We start from the raw sequence: 16,543 nt of genomic DNA, 5'->3' as shown, positions 1-16,543 counted from the left end.
AAAGCATCAAAATATTACTAATCTGACCATAGAGTTTTCAGTTTGAATTTGATTGGTGGTTCTCAGAGGGAGATAACCTGAGCTAAGGTTCCAACAAGCTTCTTGGGTCCAAGGAAAACACTGCCCTGGACCCATCCAGCCACTGACTAATATAAGGGCCAAACCGTCTCCTGGGCAAAGACCACAAATTCTGCTGCATTTGGTGTCCAGACACACGCCATGTCTGCTGGAACAGGGGCAGAGCTAAAGAAGGGATTCAGTGAAGACCAAAATATAAAAGAAAATTGTGGAGTCTCAAAGAGAAAGTTTATTCTAAGGAGTTCAGCTGCTGGACCCTAGAGTTAGTGAGGAGTCGTGGTTTCTGCAAAGGTGGCCCACGGGCGCTCTGGAAGCCAAAAGAGCTCTGAATGCAAACTCAAAGCGCTGCTTTACTAAACTCCACATTTTTGGAGTCCAGAGAACCCTGCTACATCCCACCACCATCCTCTGATGAGCACCACCCAGGGGAAGGGTGAAGTTCCCCTCCTCATTACACAGGAGACTGGCCGGCTGTCCTGGCACTAGTCAGGGTGGTTGGTGCAGGTCTGCAGGAGGGGCAGGGAGCTCAGAGCAGCCCACTCTGGCTGCAGCTTCTGTGTGAGAGAGCCAGAATGACTGGTGTCTGTACCCAGGGAAATGCACCAATATACTTTGGGAAAGAGGGAGGGAACATTTTTCAGAGGGTTGGAGTATTTGGGGGAAATGGTGACTGTAACTTGGGCATGGATGTTCATGTGTCCTCATATGTACCCACAGCATTTGAAGCCTTGGGAACATTTGGTTATGCTTCCTTGACAAAGAAGGTGCTTTTCTCCACTTGATCTGCAAAGGATACTCTTGGATCTAGGAGAATCGGTCCATTCAGGATTCAGAAACTAGCGAGGTGGTACTGTGTAGGCTGGGGCTCTGTTCTGCAGCAACCAGGAATGTCAACATCTTTGTTTTTGTCCGTCATATCAAAACAACATAGAATTTGAGAAGTCGTAAACAGTGAGCAGAAAACATTTTGTGAGTAGTTTTAGTGGAAATAGATAAGTTAATATCTCAGGAAAAAAAGGCTCAGATTTTTAAAGTGAAGAAACCCAGTGAGAATAGTGTATTGGGTTCCTGCATGGCGGCCTGAGGACGGGCTGAGGGTCAGAAGGATGGCGTTGAGTCCATACTGCACCACATATTAGCCATGGGTCTAATTGGCACTAATTTTTAGGTGACAACCCTCTGCATTCTCACCACAGAGTCAAAATAATTCTCGCCCCACCCCCTTTTCTGGACTGCTGTGTACATCCAGGGAGATAGTGGGTGTGAAAGAGCAGCCCGGAGGTTAGCCCACACTCTGTGGGAAGGGACCCTCGGTATCTCCACAGGTAATACATCCTCAAACACCTTTTCTCTAGAACATCCCTGGTAACCCCACCCCATTTGTCACCAAATTGAATCAACTAAGCAATATATAAATATTATTTTCACACAATAGTGTACCCGCACCATTCATTATATTTAGGTGATATTTAACCATATTCAGAACAATTCCATGCATAGATTATGCTGTGTATTGGAACGCCTGGATTTGGAGGTCAATTGCTTCCCTTTCTGCTTCCTGGCTGTGTAACCTCTTCCCTTGGATTGCACTGCAGCAAGTACACATCTTTGTTGTGTTGAGAAAACTGGATATCCACATACAAATGAATGGAATTGAACCCCTATCTTATACACCCTTCACAAAAATTAACTCGAAATGGATTAAAGACGTGAACAGGAAACCTGCCACCATACAACTCCAAGAAGAAAACAAGGGAAAAAATCCTTGACATTGATCTTGGAAATGATTCTTTTGGATATAAAACCAAAAAGTACAAATCAACAAAAAACAAAAATTAATAAGTGGGACTACTTTTCAAATTAAAAAGCTTCTGCACAGCAAAAGAATCAACAAAATTAAAATGCAACCAAAATAATGGGAGAAAATCTTTTCAAATCTTATCTCTGATAAGGGGTTAATATCCAAAATTAATTAAAAACTCATGCAACTCAATAGAGAAAACAAAACAAAACAAAATCCAATTTAAAAATGGGCAAGATAACCAAATAGGCACTTTTCCAAAAAATACATACAAATGGCCAATGGGTAAATGAAATGGTGCCTGACATCACTAATCATCAGGGAAATGCAAATTAAAACCACAATAAAATATGACCTCACACCTGTCAGAAAGGCTATGGCCAAAAAGACGAGAGATAATGTTGGTGAGTCTGTAGAGGAAATGGAACCCTGTGCGGCTTTGGTGGGAATGAAAATAGGTTACAGAAATTAAGGAAACATATGGAGGGTCCTCAAAAAATTAAAAATACAACTACCATATGATGCAGCAACCCCACTTCTGGGTATATAACCAAAGGAAATGAAAACAGGATATGACAGAGATGTTCTAGATAGAGATGTCCATCAACAGATGAATGGGCAAGATATGGCACAGACGTACAATGGAATATCATTTGGCCATGAGAAAGAAGGAAATTCCGCTACTTGTGACAACGTGGATGAACCGTGAGGACATTCTACTAAGTGAAATATTTCAGACAAAGATTGTATGATATCATTTATAAGTGGAATTTTAAAAAGCCAAAGTCATCCCTAACCGGTTTGGCTCAGTAGATAGAGCGTTGGCCTGCGGACTCAAGGGTCCCAGGTTTGATTCCGGTCAAGGGCATATCCCTTCCTCTCTGTAAAAAATCAATAAAATATATTTTAAAATATATATAAAATAAAAATAAATAAATAAATAAAAAGCCAAAGTCATAGAAACAGAGGGAGAGAAGTGGTTACCAGGAAAATGGGGAGGGGGTGGGGATGGTGGAAATGGCTAGATGTTGGTCAAAGGATTCAAACTTCCAGTTCTAAGATTAATACATTCTGTAGATCTAATGTACAGCATGATGATTATAGTAAACAATGCTATATATATATATATTTTTAAAATATATATTTTATTGATTTTTTACAGAGAGGAAGGGAGAGAGATAGAGAGTTAGAAACATCGATCAGCCGCCTCCTGCACACCTCCCGCTGGGGATATGCCCGCAATCAAGGTACATGCCCTTGACCGGAATCGAACCTGGGACCCTTCAGTCTGCAGGCCGACACTCTATCCACTGAGCCAAACTGGTTTTGGCAACAATGCTATATTATATACTTGAAAGTTGCTAAGAGAGTAGATCATAAGTGTTCTTACCACAAAAAAAAGAAATGGTAATTATGTGCCATGATACACTCGCTAATGCCACAGTGGTCATCATTTCACAATACATAACTGCATCAAATCAATGCATCGTGCACCTTAAACTTACATAATGTTAAACATCAATGATGTCTCAATAAAGTTGATGAGAAAAAGACTTTATTGAAAATATATATTTCATGGTAAACCTTCCCTCGTGTGCCCATTTATAACTACCTCCATAAATTTGGGATAGTTATATTTTTTCAATTCAAGTTTTCCATGATTTTATTAGAAAGCAATAACTGCATCGGTACACGGTGATAGCTGTGATAGCCCCTTGCATTATTCACGCATTTTTTTCACAATAGACTCTTCACGTCTTTGAATTCTTTTAGTCCAAGTAGGAAATAGAAACAAATCAGCAAATGCACTCAGCTTTTGAAAGCCTGTGTCCAGCTGAGTGGTCATGATATCAATTACATCGTGAAAAATTCCTCTTACCTAAGAAACGGCTCAAGTTCCGAAGTTTGCAGTACTATTTCTCAGCATTGGGCATACTGGAAAAAGGAAATGTAGACCCCTTTTAAATACCTTTGGATGTTGGTGAAAGTGGGGGGAGTTTTTTTGACACGAGAAAAATATGTGTTTGCCTTTAAGGCAACACGTTGCCCATTATGTATTAATAAACTGATTTCAACAAAGACTTTCTTATCCATTGCTAAAAATTGACCAACTATGAATAGCCACCAGAGTTCTGTCTTTACCAATGCCAAAAAGATTTCCAAATCCTTTCAGCTAAAAAGGCAGCAAAGATCAAAGAGGCTTCACATGAGCTCTCTACATGCCAATGAGACACAAGTGCCATCTCTTAGCACATTATAATAATCCTGTTGTTCAGCACTCTTTTCCAACGAACCGTAAAAGTAATATATTTGAGGGAGGTATGAATTAGGACAGGTATATGTAACACATTCCATGGTCTATTATTGTAAGTTACTACATCCTACAGAGTTCAGAATTGCAAATGCTGGCAGATTACCTATAGAAGATAAAAACTGAATGTTACACTGCAACTTGACAAAATGATTTAGTATTCCTTAGTCACTGGAATAAATAATATATGTGTTCTAACATTTATAGATTTTCACTTATTTTGTTATGCATGCTCTGCACCAAATTAGAATACACGCACTAGCACAATATTGTAGCCAGATTTCAATAAGGAGGAAAGAAAGGAAGGGAAAGGAGGAAAGAAGAAAGGAAGGAAGGAAAGAGGGAAGGAAGGAAGGGAAGAAGGGATGGAGGGAAATCCAGCCAAAGTTGAATTCTCATTAAGCGTGACATTTTACTTGCTAATGATAACATGCTAATTTTCCTAATGTGTTCATATATCCATTGGTCATGATCAATAACATTGAAATTGTCATTCTGACACTACAACACTGACTAGTCATTTGTTTCACCATCTGCCTCTTGTATTGGATAATGGGTGGTGACACATGCTATGGTCAAGATCAAATGTGTAAAATCTGCCTCCTCCACTATTCTGTAAACTCTGTGATGTCAGGACCATATCTGCTTCATGTTCACACCAAGCAATTAGGACACAATGCCCTGTGCATAAATAGTCATTGAGGACGGTCTCTGCACAGGAAATACAAATTGGGCTGTAGAAACAGAAATCTAGTCAAATTAATTCACATATAAGAAGAGTCTGGATGTTTTCTTATCCTTATCTTCTCATGCTTCTTTGCCTTTCCCTGTGCGTCCACTCTGTTCTCTTTCCCTTAGCAGTTTTCTCTGACACTCCCCTCCCTCAGACTCTGGGAGCACAGGAAACCCAAAAATGGCTCTCCCGGTTCTGACTCCATGAGACTTTGGGTTTAAGTAGCCAGGACACTCTTCAGCCTTGATTCTAATTTACGTGAGAAATGCCTGATAGAAACAGCTTGCAGAGAGGAAGAGGGTTAGGGTGGCTGGATGAAAGAGCAAATAGATATACTTCTTAGACACAGACAACAGTGTGGTGATAGCCAGAGGGAAAGGGATTGGGGGTAGGTGGAGGTGGGGGAAATGGGGATGGAAGGAGACTTTGGAGCAAGGGGCACACGGTGCAGTGTGCAGATGATGTTTTATTGAGTTGTACACTTGAAGCCTGTATGGTTGTATGAACCAGTGTCACCCCAATCAATTCAATTTTTTTTTAAAAAATGGCCCACTATTTTCAAGTCATTGAACTAACTGCCCTTGGATTAAGTTTCCTCCTTCATCTAATCAGCCGCAGCAAGGGAGAAGGAGCCACATACTGGAATCAGATTGCAATCACCGAAGGGGGGAGCCCCATGAGGAATATCTCCCCACGATAAAGTGGTGAATAGGACAGGTAAGCATAGACATCTAGTTAAACTGCTGTTAGTTGTCAGTCAGCTTTATCATTCTGCCCCAGTACCTGGCACATAGAGGGCATTTAACAATATTTTTTGAATCAATGTTAGAATATGATATAACATATTACTCTTTTAAGTTTTATAATTGTGTGGAATGGGGAAGGAACGTGGAGGGAGATGAAGTAACACTGCTGAGGTTTGGGACTTTGGAAAGATACAGGCACACCCTCATTTTTGTGCGTTTTACAGATGTCACACCTTCTACAATGAAGGTGGGACCGTCCCACCAGCAAAAAGATTACTACTCCCTTCACTGCAGGGTCTGGGGCCAAACCCACAGTATCTCTGAGGTCTGCCTTATGTAATGCTACAGGATAGGTAGAATTAAAGCTAGAAATTTACCTTTCTTTAACTTTCCTACTCAAGCATTGCTTTTCAAATGAAAACTCTTATCAAATCAATCTTTGGGAAATCAATGAAAAGAGATTTGATTTCCCAAAGACTGAAACAGAAAGCAGATTATATAGTAATAGAGGCATCCCTCTCACAATCCGGGACCACTGGCTCCTAACTGCTCACCTGCCTGCCTGACTGATTGCCCCTAACTGCCCCCCCTCCCCCGCTGACCTGGTCACCCCCAACTGCCCCTCTCTGCCGGCCTAGTTGCCTCTCACTGCTCCCCCCCCGCCAGTCTGGTCACCCCTAATTGCCCACCCTGCCGGCCTGGTCGCCCCACGCAGCCTGTTTGGTTGTCTGTTTGGTTGCGACGATCGCTTAGGCTTTTATATATGGAGATATCACTCCTCAGAAACCTTTGCCCACACAACCAATGCTGGGGACACTGCACATTTTCCAAAGGCCACAATACTGTGTTCTCCTCCTTGCTAGTTCTCTGTGGACTTGAAGCTATTTGGAATGGCAGGAAGGGTTCTATTGTTAATTTTAAGATTGAAAAGTAATGAAACAAACCCCCCTGTAATAAAGGTCCCCTCATAAAATATGCTGTGAGGTGGAAAAGGCTGATGGCTAGACAGATGTTACAGAAATCGTTGGCAGCGATGCCCTCTGCTTCATGTTGAGAGCAAGTAATTATTTTTCTCTTTCTTCTTGTGCAGGGCGGGTCCCTCCAGCGCCCACAGGAGCATTTACTAGCTTTTCCCTACCCTTCCCTTCAAATAAATAAAATTCTGTAAAGGGCCATAAAACCAAGCCCAGATGTGATCACAGAAGCTGGGAGCCCCACCACGGCAGCTGTCGGAGCATGTTGTGCTCACCTCAACCTGGTGTTCCCCCAAGGAATGCAGGTGGCACACAGCACATGCTCTCAGGGTGGCCTCCCTCTCACCGAGCCACAGCTAAACTCATTCCAAGGGCTCACCCTCTGTACCTGCTTTTAGGAATTCTACCTCCAAAGGTCCGATAAGGTTACTCTACGAAGCAAAGCAGAATTCCTACAATAGGTTTTACATAGAGTGGCTTGGGGGATTCACACTGTAAATTTTGTGTAGATTGCAAATGTCCAGACTGCTTTTCTAGAAGGTTGCATGGCTCACAGCTGAAGAGAGTATATAGTTGAGCTGTGTAAGCCATCCTTCAGACTGGAGACATGGTTTTAGTTCACTTGCCAGCAAGCCTTGGACTTGGGCTTGGAAGTGACAGGAGCAGCAGAACTCACTGGAGAGATGATCAGCTGCTCCCTCTAATCCAGCGGTTCTCAACCTGTGGATTGCCAACCTGTGGGTCGCCAACCTTTGGAGGTAGAACGACCCTTTCACAGGAGTCGCCTAAGACCATCGGAAAACATATAATTACATATTGTTTTTGTGATTAATCACTATGCTGTAATTATGTTCAATTTGTAACAATGAAAATACATCCTGCATATCAGATATTTACATTACGATTCATAACAGTAGCAAAATTACAGTTATGAAGTAGCAACGAAAATAATTTTATGGTTGGGGGTCACCACAACATGAGGAACTGTATTAAAGGGTCGCGGCATTAGGAAGGTTGAGAACCACTGCAATCGCTCTCTGGGTGCTGTGACCTCCAGCAAGAGGCCTATTCCCCAAGGGCGTCCTGCTGTCTTGAAAGCCTCAGAGCCATCAGCTGCCAAGGGAAGCTGCCAGTGCAGTCTTGAGTAGAGATGAGAAGTCACACCGATAGGGCAGCATTTCAAGGCCTCTAATCCTGCCCCCGTGGCATGAGGAGATCAGCAGACCAGCCTGAGGATGGGAGGTGCTTCTCGAGGGGATAAGATTACTGTTAGTGTCTCACAGCTCCTGCCTTTTTCAGGAAGCACTGACTGGAGTGAGAGGTGAGTCACCAGACCGCAAGGATCATTCCTCTATTTCCGGACTACCACCTGAGCAGCCCCTCACTGTAACTTCTCTGGCAGCCCCTCATCTCTGCTCCTGGTATTTCACTCCCATTTCCAGGAAAAAAAATCATTTTTCTGTAACATGGAACCCCTTTTTATCGTTTGCCAACCTCCTGCCTTCATGCCTGTTTATATAAGTTCTGATTCTGCAATGCTCTCTCCAAAATACTCCAGACCTGTGAATCGCATCACTGGGAGAAATCAGAAACCACTTCTTCGTGTCACCACTGAGCTACTCCATTGCAGGTGCTGGAAATCCTATCTCCCTGTACTTCATAATGCCCCGTCCCTCCACAAGAATAGACAGAAAAATAACCACTTGCTTCCAACATGAAGCGAAGGGCACCTTCACCAATGGGGTCTGCAGCCTCTGTCTAGCCATCAGTCTTCACCTCACAGCATATTTTCTGAGAGCTGTGGAGGGTTGGGAGTTCGGTTAAACAGAAAGGTGAAACACACATGGGCCCTGGCCTCCAGGCATTCCCAGAATCAAAGGAGACACGGACACGTAACAATTGCAATATGATTCCATAAGTACGATAATAAAAGCATCCATAAGGTTCAGAAGAAAGAGAGGATAATGTGGTAAGAAAAAGGGAGGTGATGCTGGAGCTCACTGTTATGGTATGGTCAGGAGCTTGCCAGCCAGAACATGAGGACATTCCATTCCCAAGGTAAGCAAAAGCACGAGGACACGCACAGAAGCTTCCAGTGAGCAACTGTCGAAATTCTGGGTATTGCAGTGACATTTGACATTTTCTACATCTGTTGTATATAGTACACAAAATACAGTATAAAGTTTATATAGTAGAGAGCAGGCTTAACATTAATTTTAGCATTGCTTTATGTTAAAATTACATAAGAAAAAAATAAAAGCCTGTTTCCCATCTACTAGTAAGATAGCATTTCAGACCAGCGCTAGAATACAGGCTGAGTCCCATTCTTATGAATGTAAGTTGTGATGTTATTCTATTCATAAAACCATAAAGGACTCTTGAGGGCAATTTTATAAGATGTGAAACCAAATAGCCTAATAATATCAGAAAAACAACTACCATTTACTGAGAGCCTATAACGTGGCAGAGCCCAAGCTCATCAAATCGTATACACAGTCTCATTTTCCTTAATATTCACAACAGCTCTTTGACGTACAGATTATTCCAGTTCTACACTTAAGGAAACAAACTCAGAAAATATCAAAGATTTTGCCCACAGTGCTAGCGCTGGGATTCAAGTCCCCGGTTGTTTTGATGCCATGGCATCCTTCCCCACATCCACCCCCAAATCCTACCAGGAATCAGTAAATGTTCATTAAGACTAAGACTTAATGACAGTTTAACTAGGACACAGTACTAGTAGAAGCAGCACTATACCCAGAATCAAGAAGATAATATTATAGTCTCCACACATCTTTTTCTCTGTGACTTGGTTAAATTACTTAAGCCTGGAGGAGATTGAACTAGATCATTTCTAAGGCTCTATCCTGCTAGAAAAGACTGAAATGCTCCATTATTACCAGCATTGCTGCACCATGGGTTTTTCATTCAAGTATTAGTTATCATCTTGAAAATAAGTTCACTTTCCATAAAGGCCAAATCATTAAATCAATCAATTATATTTACAGAGTTCTCTACCCTAATATGAGGCCAGGTGTTATGGACTCCAAAGTTGATCTCACTTCAACAGCTGGGTTCGCTTCACAAATTAACCAAAACGTCCTTTTTCTTAACAGAGAAAGTAAATACAGCGTGAGTTTGAGCCTCACAAGTAAAATGAGAACAAGCATCGCTCATTTTATTGCACTTCGCTTTATTGTGCTTCACAGATGTTTTTGTTTGCTGGCCTTTTTTGGTTGGGTTTTTGTGTGTGTGTGTGGGGGGGGGGGTTGTTTTGTACAAATTAAAGGCAAGACCTTCCACCAGCAAAAAGATTATAAATCACTTTATTGCAGTGGTCTGCAACCAAACCCAAGGTATACCTGTATTTTCAAAATTGGTAAATATTTGACATACTATCTATTACATATTGCAGAGTAGGGGAGAGTAAAGATAGACAGGGAAAGAAATTTGATTCAGTAGATATTAAGCTGTGGAGGATCAGAGAGAAAAAGTGGAGAAATAAATTAGGATCAGGGAGAAGAGAAAGTAGACATGGTACCCCCAAACCCACTGTTATTTACTAAGGAAATATTTTTCAGTGTTTTGGGGGAAAGCATGGCACAGTTGAAGAAATATGGGCTAGAAATCCAAAGGACGTGGAGTTTAATTTCATCACTGACACTCAATAATTTTGTGCCACTTTCCTCGTTCATTTATGAAAATCTAGAAAATCCCTACTGAGCAATTTGGTTGTGTTGATTAACTGAGGTAATGGGCAGGAAAACGCCTACTACCAAGTGGCATAATGTAAGCTCTGTGTTTTCTGCTCCATTAGTGCAAAGCAGTGTTCATGCTCCTGGATAACAAAAAGAAATCACATTCCTATCTGAGAGATCTGAGAAACACTGTCATGATATGCACACAGCTCTGGGCCAGATTGAAGTCCTAGCTCCGCCGCGACCTTGCAGTGCAACATGGTACAGGTTACTCACCTTTGCGCAGCTTCAGTTTCCACATCAGTAAGTGAGGATAATCATCCTGTGGGGTAGTTATGAGGACTAAGTGAGCACTACTTGGAGGATTTCATAGACAGAACTTAGCGGTGTGGCTAGGCTGTGGCGGCCGGAAGTCCCGCCTGTCCGTAGTCACCACTGCCGCCCCGGTTGCGGTGGTTGTGGTTGGTGCTCTGAGCTCTGCGGCTCCGGAGCCGGCTGCGTCCCTGCCTCGCCGCTGCGGTGAAGCAGATGCTGACATTGACAAACGGGTGTCTGGTTCCGTCTGACCTCACAGGGGCTTCGGTCCACGAGGATCATCAGGGAACGGGTCCAGCTCCTTCGGAAAAGGCAGTCCCCCAGTTGTGGATAAGACAGTCCCGCAGCCCAGCCTAACTATGGGCCACTCTGCGAGGAGGCACAGAGGAAGGTGGACTCTTGCATGTGGCGGCGGTGGAGAGAACACTTGGCTCCTGAGGGCCAGCGCTGGGCCAGGTGCACCGTACCTGCTTGTGTACCTTGTAAATAGCCGGCCATTTTCAGTTGTTACTCCAGAACCTCTTCTCATAGACCTAGTAGTGCATTTGTAACTGGATTGATTTCTTAATACATGGGAAGGCTTCTGTTTCCTTAGACTAGTAAGTTATCATACAGAGTTTTCAGTTTTTCTTTTTGTGCATTGCCCTTGTGGCTACCCTCTCCAGAGAACTCGTTCCTCTGGGAATCATATTTAATGAAGATATTTCCATATTGAAGTGAGGTAGGTGGGGTATTAAAGTGACAGGGAGGGAGGTGATGCATTTTATTCTGGACTATGTTTGAAGTGTTAGATGGCTAAATATTAAAAGCATTCAAATTAAGTCCTTAGCAATCAGAACACTTGCTCTACTAGATTTTGCCAACTGCCAATCATGTTGGACTGAGCTAATGTGTACCTCTTTCTGAAACTATTAAGATAAATAATTAACAATAAAACTTTGTCATAAAGGCAAAAAAAACAACACAACTCTTAGTGGTGCCTGGTACATAGTGACGTCTGGATAAAGGTTAGCTCTCATTATTACTCCAGTCAGCATTTTTGGACAAAACCCCTACTAATAGCCAAGGTCAAATTTTCCCTTCCCTCCCATCTCAAGTTCTGCCAGCTGGGCCCTGCTTCCAGCTGCACACAATGACCCTTGGACATGTTGGCCAAAGGAAAGATTTAAGAATGAACTGAAGTTCAGTTTCAGCCTGGGAAGTTGTACTTTATCTGCTCCTCGGCTTCAGTTTCGGCCTTTGTAAGATCTAACAGTTGAATGCCAACTTCAGCATGCTTTCTGGCATCCACAACTTGCAATCAATGACCATGTACTTACATAGGTTATGGTCATACCTAGTTAGTATGGCATCCTGATTTATGATTAATGATTGAATATTCACCTTCAAATAAAGATAAACATTTTAGATATAACTTGGGAGTGAAAATTTTCCTATCTCAAACCTCTATTACAATAAAAGCCTAACGAGGCAGGCAATCGAGGCTGCCCGGTTCCTTTAGCCAGGCAGTCCCTTAGCCCTCTCTTTCACAGCAAACGTTGTGTCCGAGTATCCATTCAACCGTCACCCAGGGTCTGTTGGTCAGCCCTGGCATGTGCTTTATATGTTGAATTCTATCGATCAGTTTAAGTGTGAATGTGCTTTTAGAATGCAAATATTTCTTACATGATATTTGCTATAAAGATCCTTCTACTGCAGGGGAGATGCTAAAATTGGTGTACATGCAATTAAAGAGGATGTGCAAATGGAAATTCAGAAGCTATATTTTCATCTTGAGAGCCAGTTACATTCTCCATTTCTAGAACCAAGGTTTACAGACAGTAAGTGAATGCAAAAGACATTAGATAAAAAATAAATAAGGGTGTCCTGGCAGGGTGACTCAGTTGGTTGGAGCATCGACCCATGCACCAAAAGGTTGCGGGTTTGATTCCCACTCAAGGCACATATCCAGGTTGCGGGTTTGATCCCTGATTGGGGTGTGTGTGGGAGGCAAACAATCAATGTTTCTTTCTCAAACTGATGTTTCTTTCCCTCTGTCATCCTGTCTCAAGAAAGAGAGAGAGAGAGAGAGAGAGAGAGAGAGAGAGAGAGAGAGAGAAAGGAAGGAAGGAAGGAGGAAGGAAGAAAGGAAGGAAGGAAGGGAGGAAGGAGGAAAGAAAGGAAAGAAAGAGAGAGAGAGAGAGAGAGAGAGAGAGAGAGAGAGAGAGAGAGAGAGAGAAAGAGAGAGAGAGAGAAGAAAGAAAGAAAAGAAAGAAAGAAAGAAAGAAAGAAAGAAAGAAAGGAAAAAAAGAAAAGAAAAGAAAAGAAAGAAAGAAAGAAAGAAAAGAAAAGAAAAGAAAAGAAAAGAAAAGAAAAGAAAAGAAAAGAAAAGAAAAGAAAAGAAAAGAAAAGAAAAGAAAGAAAGAAAGAATGAATCTGCCTGGTCAGTGTGGCTTAGTGGTTGAGCATTGACCCAGCAACCAAGAGGCCACTGGTTTGATTCTCTGTCAGGGCACATGCGCAGGTTTCAGGTTCGATCCCCAGTAGGGGTTGTACAGGAGGCAGCCGATCAATGTTTCTCTCATCAATATTTCTATCTAGCTCTCTCCCTTTCTCTCTAAAAATAAATTTTAAAAAATTAATAAAGACATATTTTAAAATAAAATAAACAAGGGCAACATATCTTAGTGCTGTTGTTTTTTATAAATCCTAATTCAATAGTGCATGAAGTTTCTGTTTGTCCGAATACTTTAATGAAATTTGATTATCACCAGTGACCCCCAAAACTTCAAATCCAGGAGTTACTAAAGAGGAAATGCTTTTAATAGTTGCTCATAATCTTAGTAATTTGATAGTAACTGTATCATGAGCTGCTCTCTGCTCTACTTAAGATCTCTTCACTGCCTGGTAGAAATTAATGATTCTGAACTACATTAAAAATTTTAAATATAAATGACGTAATACAGTTATAATTTTTGAATAAAATTGATTCCTATACTTTAGAAGCTTATATCCTATGATGGTAATCTTCAGTGTAGGACTTGGTTAAATATTAATTTCAAGTCTCAACCATTGATGATTTGGTCAGTATGCACACTATGAATGTGACTCAGCCATACACCACATTAAGACATGGCAATTGCTGGTGTGGGTGGCGGTGTGCCTAGAGAGGCCAGCCCAGGTGGCCCTAGTGGGGTTCGCCTAGAGGGCCAGGGGAGTTACCTGCAGCAGCTATGCCTATTGCCCGCCTACCTGCCATGCCTGCACTCCGTGGGAGGCTAGGCTGGGGAGTGCCACTACCGCTCACACCCAGCCAGGGTGTTAGCAAAACATGGTGGATCAGTTGGCAAACAGCGAAGCAAATACTAGATGTATAAATATAGGAGAAAACTGTTTTGTAGCAGCTGGTCAAACCTTAACTATACCCGGAGGGGTTCTTATTGGAGGAGTATTGACTAAGTTGTGCAGAAAAAGCTAAAGCAAAGCAGTTTTTCTTCTTTTTTTTTTTACATTTTTATTGATCTCAGAGAGGGAGAGGGAGAGAGAATCATCGATCCGCTGCCTCCTGCACACCCGCCCTGGGGATTGAGCCCACAACCCGGGCATGTGCCCCTGACCAGAATCTAACTCGGGACCTCTAGGTCCGCAGGCCAACACTCTATCCACCAAACCAAACCAGCTAGGGCAGCAGTTTTTCTTGTATAATAACATTCTTGTATATGGCAATATTGTCATCCAGTAGAAAAAATATAACATATTATTCCCCTGGAAAATGTCACTATTGATTCCATCGAAGATGAGGAAGACTTGAAGAATGGATGGCGTCTCAAGACACCAACTAAATCATCTGCCGTTTATGCTACCACTGCCACTGAGAAATCAGAATGGATGAATCACATAAGTAAATGTTACGATTTATTCTCCAAAAGTGGGAAGACACCCAGTAATGAACATGCTGTCTGGGTTCCTGACTTTGAGGCAACTGTTACAGAAGCAAAACTCACACCTTTAACTGTCGTCACCGTTGCTGCAAATGTGGTTTTGTTGTCTGTGGGCCCTGCTCTGAAAAGGGATTTTTTCTTCCCAGCCAGCCCTCTAAGCCTGTGTGGAGTTGTAACTTCTGCTATGACCTACTTTCTACCGGGGACATGGCCACATGCCAGCCTACTAGGTCGGACTCCTACAGTCAGTATTGAAGTCACCTTTAAATGATGTATCTGATGATCATGATGATGATGATGATAGCAGTGCCTAAGGACATATTTTGAAATATTTAATTGGTTGTGACCATCTGAGAAATCAGCTTCGGGGAGGAATGTAAAATTCTCAGCTCTTGCTTAATTTTGCTCTAGCCATGAATTTACCTGAGAAACTTTTAACCTGTGTTTCAATATATTCTAGAGGAAGTAGGTCCTGTTGTCATTCCCCTCAACCCCACTACTACCACCTCCCCCCAACCATTCTAATGGTTAAGACACAGTAACAAAAATACATGATTTGGAAACACTTTGGCTTTGTCACATATCAAGTGGTGCCTTATCATAATAGCACTGTTACATAAAATAAACCCCTACTTTCTCACTTTTTAGTTTGTTTTAAAAATAAACTGGTCACCTGGCTGGCGTGGCTCAGTGGTTGAGCATCGACCTATGAACCGGGATGTCATGGTTTGATTCCTGGACAGGGCACATGCCTAGGTTCAGGCTCAACCCCCAGTAGGGGGAGTGCAGGAGGCAGCAGATCAATGAGTCCCTCTATCATTGATATTTCTCTCTCTTTCCTTTCTGAAATCAACCAATATATCTAAAAAAAAAACACACTGGCATTCTTTAAGGTGATGAGTGTTTATGAATGGCTATAATTAGAAAACTTGTCATCTGACAGCTATAAATAACTAAATTTCAAGGGTCTTCATTCTTTGTGAATATTTTCCCATAAAAGTTATAATTATACTTTTGTTTTATAGATTTCAAATTATAATTGTCAAATATAAATTTTAAATCGTCATTCTTAGGAATCTGGTTCGAAATTTATCCAATATAGAATTGTCATATTGCATTAGATTCTATGTTTAGCAAGACATTTGTAGGTATAAATTCATTTGCTTTAACGTTATTTCTAGACTGAAAAATCTTATAAAACCCTTGAAACAGATTTAAATGCTATGATAGAGCACAGATCTTCTTAGGCTAAGATTTGGAAGAAATAATATGTAAGAATGGTCGACAGAGCGGTTAAGTTTGACTAGACTTCTATGGAAGTATTATCTATTCTACTGTAAAACTATCTTGAATTTAGAAATATAGTGCTACACTTTACAGTTTTGTAAAGTCCCAAACAATATTTGTAGTTTTGTAAAACAATTGCATGTTTAATCTGTTTCTGGAATCATTTTGCAATGTATAGAACTAGAGTAGCAATTGATCTAAATTGTGAACTTCACAATCTAGATTGCTTTTGAGAAGTGGTATTTTTCACTCTGCTTAGAGGCAGCCATTAGGTTGACAGTACATTTATCATATACAACTTGATGCATTTTGCACTGCTCTCTCCATTTGTATGCTGCAAATAACTAGCCTTTCAAATATGAAAAAATCAGTCTAAAGATTGTTTTAAATTCTAATTTTTTTAAACCTTTCAACCTGGATATATTGCATATGTTATGAGAGGTTTGATTCAACAACTTGTGATAGAGAATTCTTTGGTTTGGCGAAAGCACTGACTTTACTGTTAAATTGTGAAAGCATTTGAGATATGTAGCTCTCCCTGTAGGAAATGTGAAAGGCACAATAAGTCTGTTTTAACATCAAATGGACTTTTGTTTCCAAGCAATCTCATATAATCAACATACCTGCAAAAGACCAGGAAACCTGAGACGTGCTAATGGAGACTTACTGGTACATAGGAG

At 41.4% G+C, this 16,543-nt stretch overlaps 1 pseudogene; it reads left to right on the top strand.

The window, feature by feature from the left end:
- Nucleotides 1-13,966: 13,966 nt before the first annotated feature.
- On the top strand, nucleotides 13,967-14,890 carry LOC132238830 (pleckstrin homology domain-containing family F member 2-like; annotated as a pseudogene).
- The last annotated feature ends 1,653 nt before the right edge of the window (nucleotides 14,891-16,543 follow it).

Source organism: Myotis daubentonii, chromosome 7 (assembly GCF_963259705.1).
Source record: "Myotis daubentonii chromosome 7, mMyoDau2.1, whole genome shotgun sequence".
Classification (NCBI taxonomy): Eukaryota; Metazoa; Chordata; class Mammalia; order Chiroptera; family Vespertilionidae; genus Myotis; species Myotis daubentonii.
This window is presented reverse-complemented; position numbering and strand designations above follow the sequence as displayed.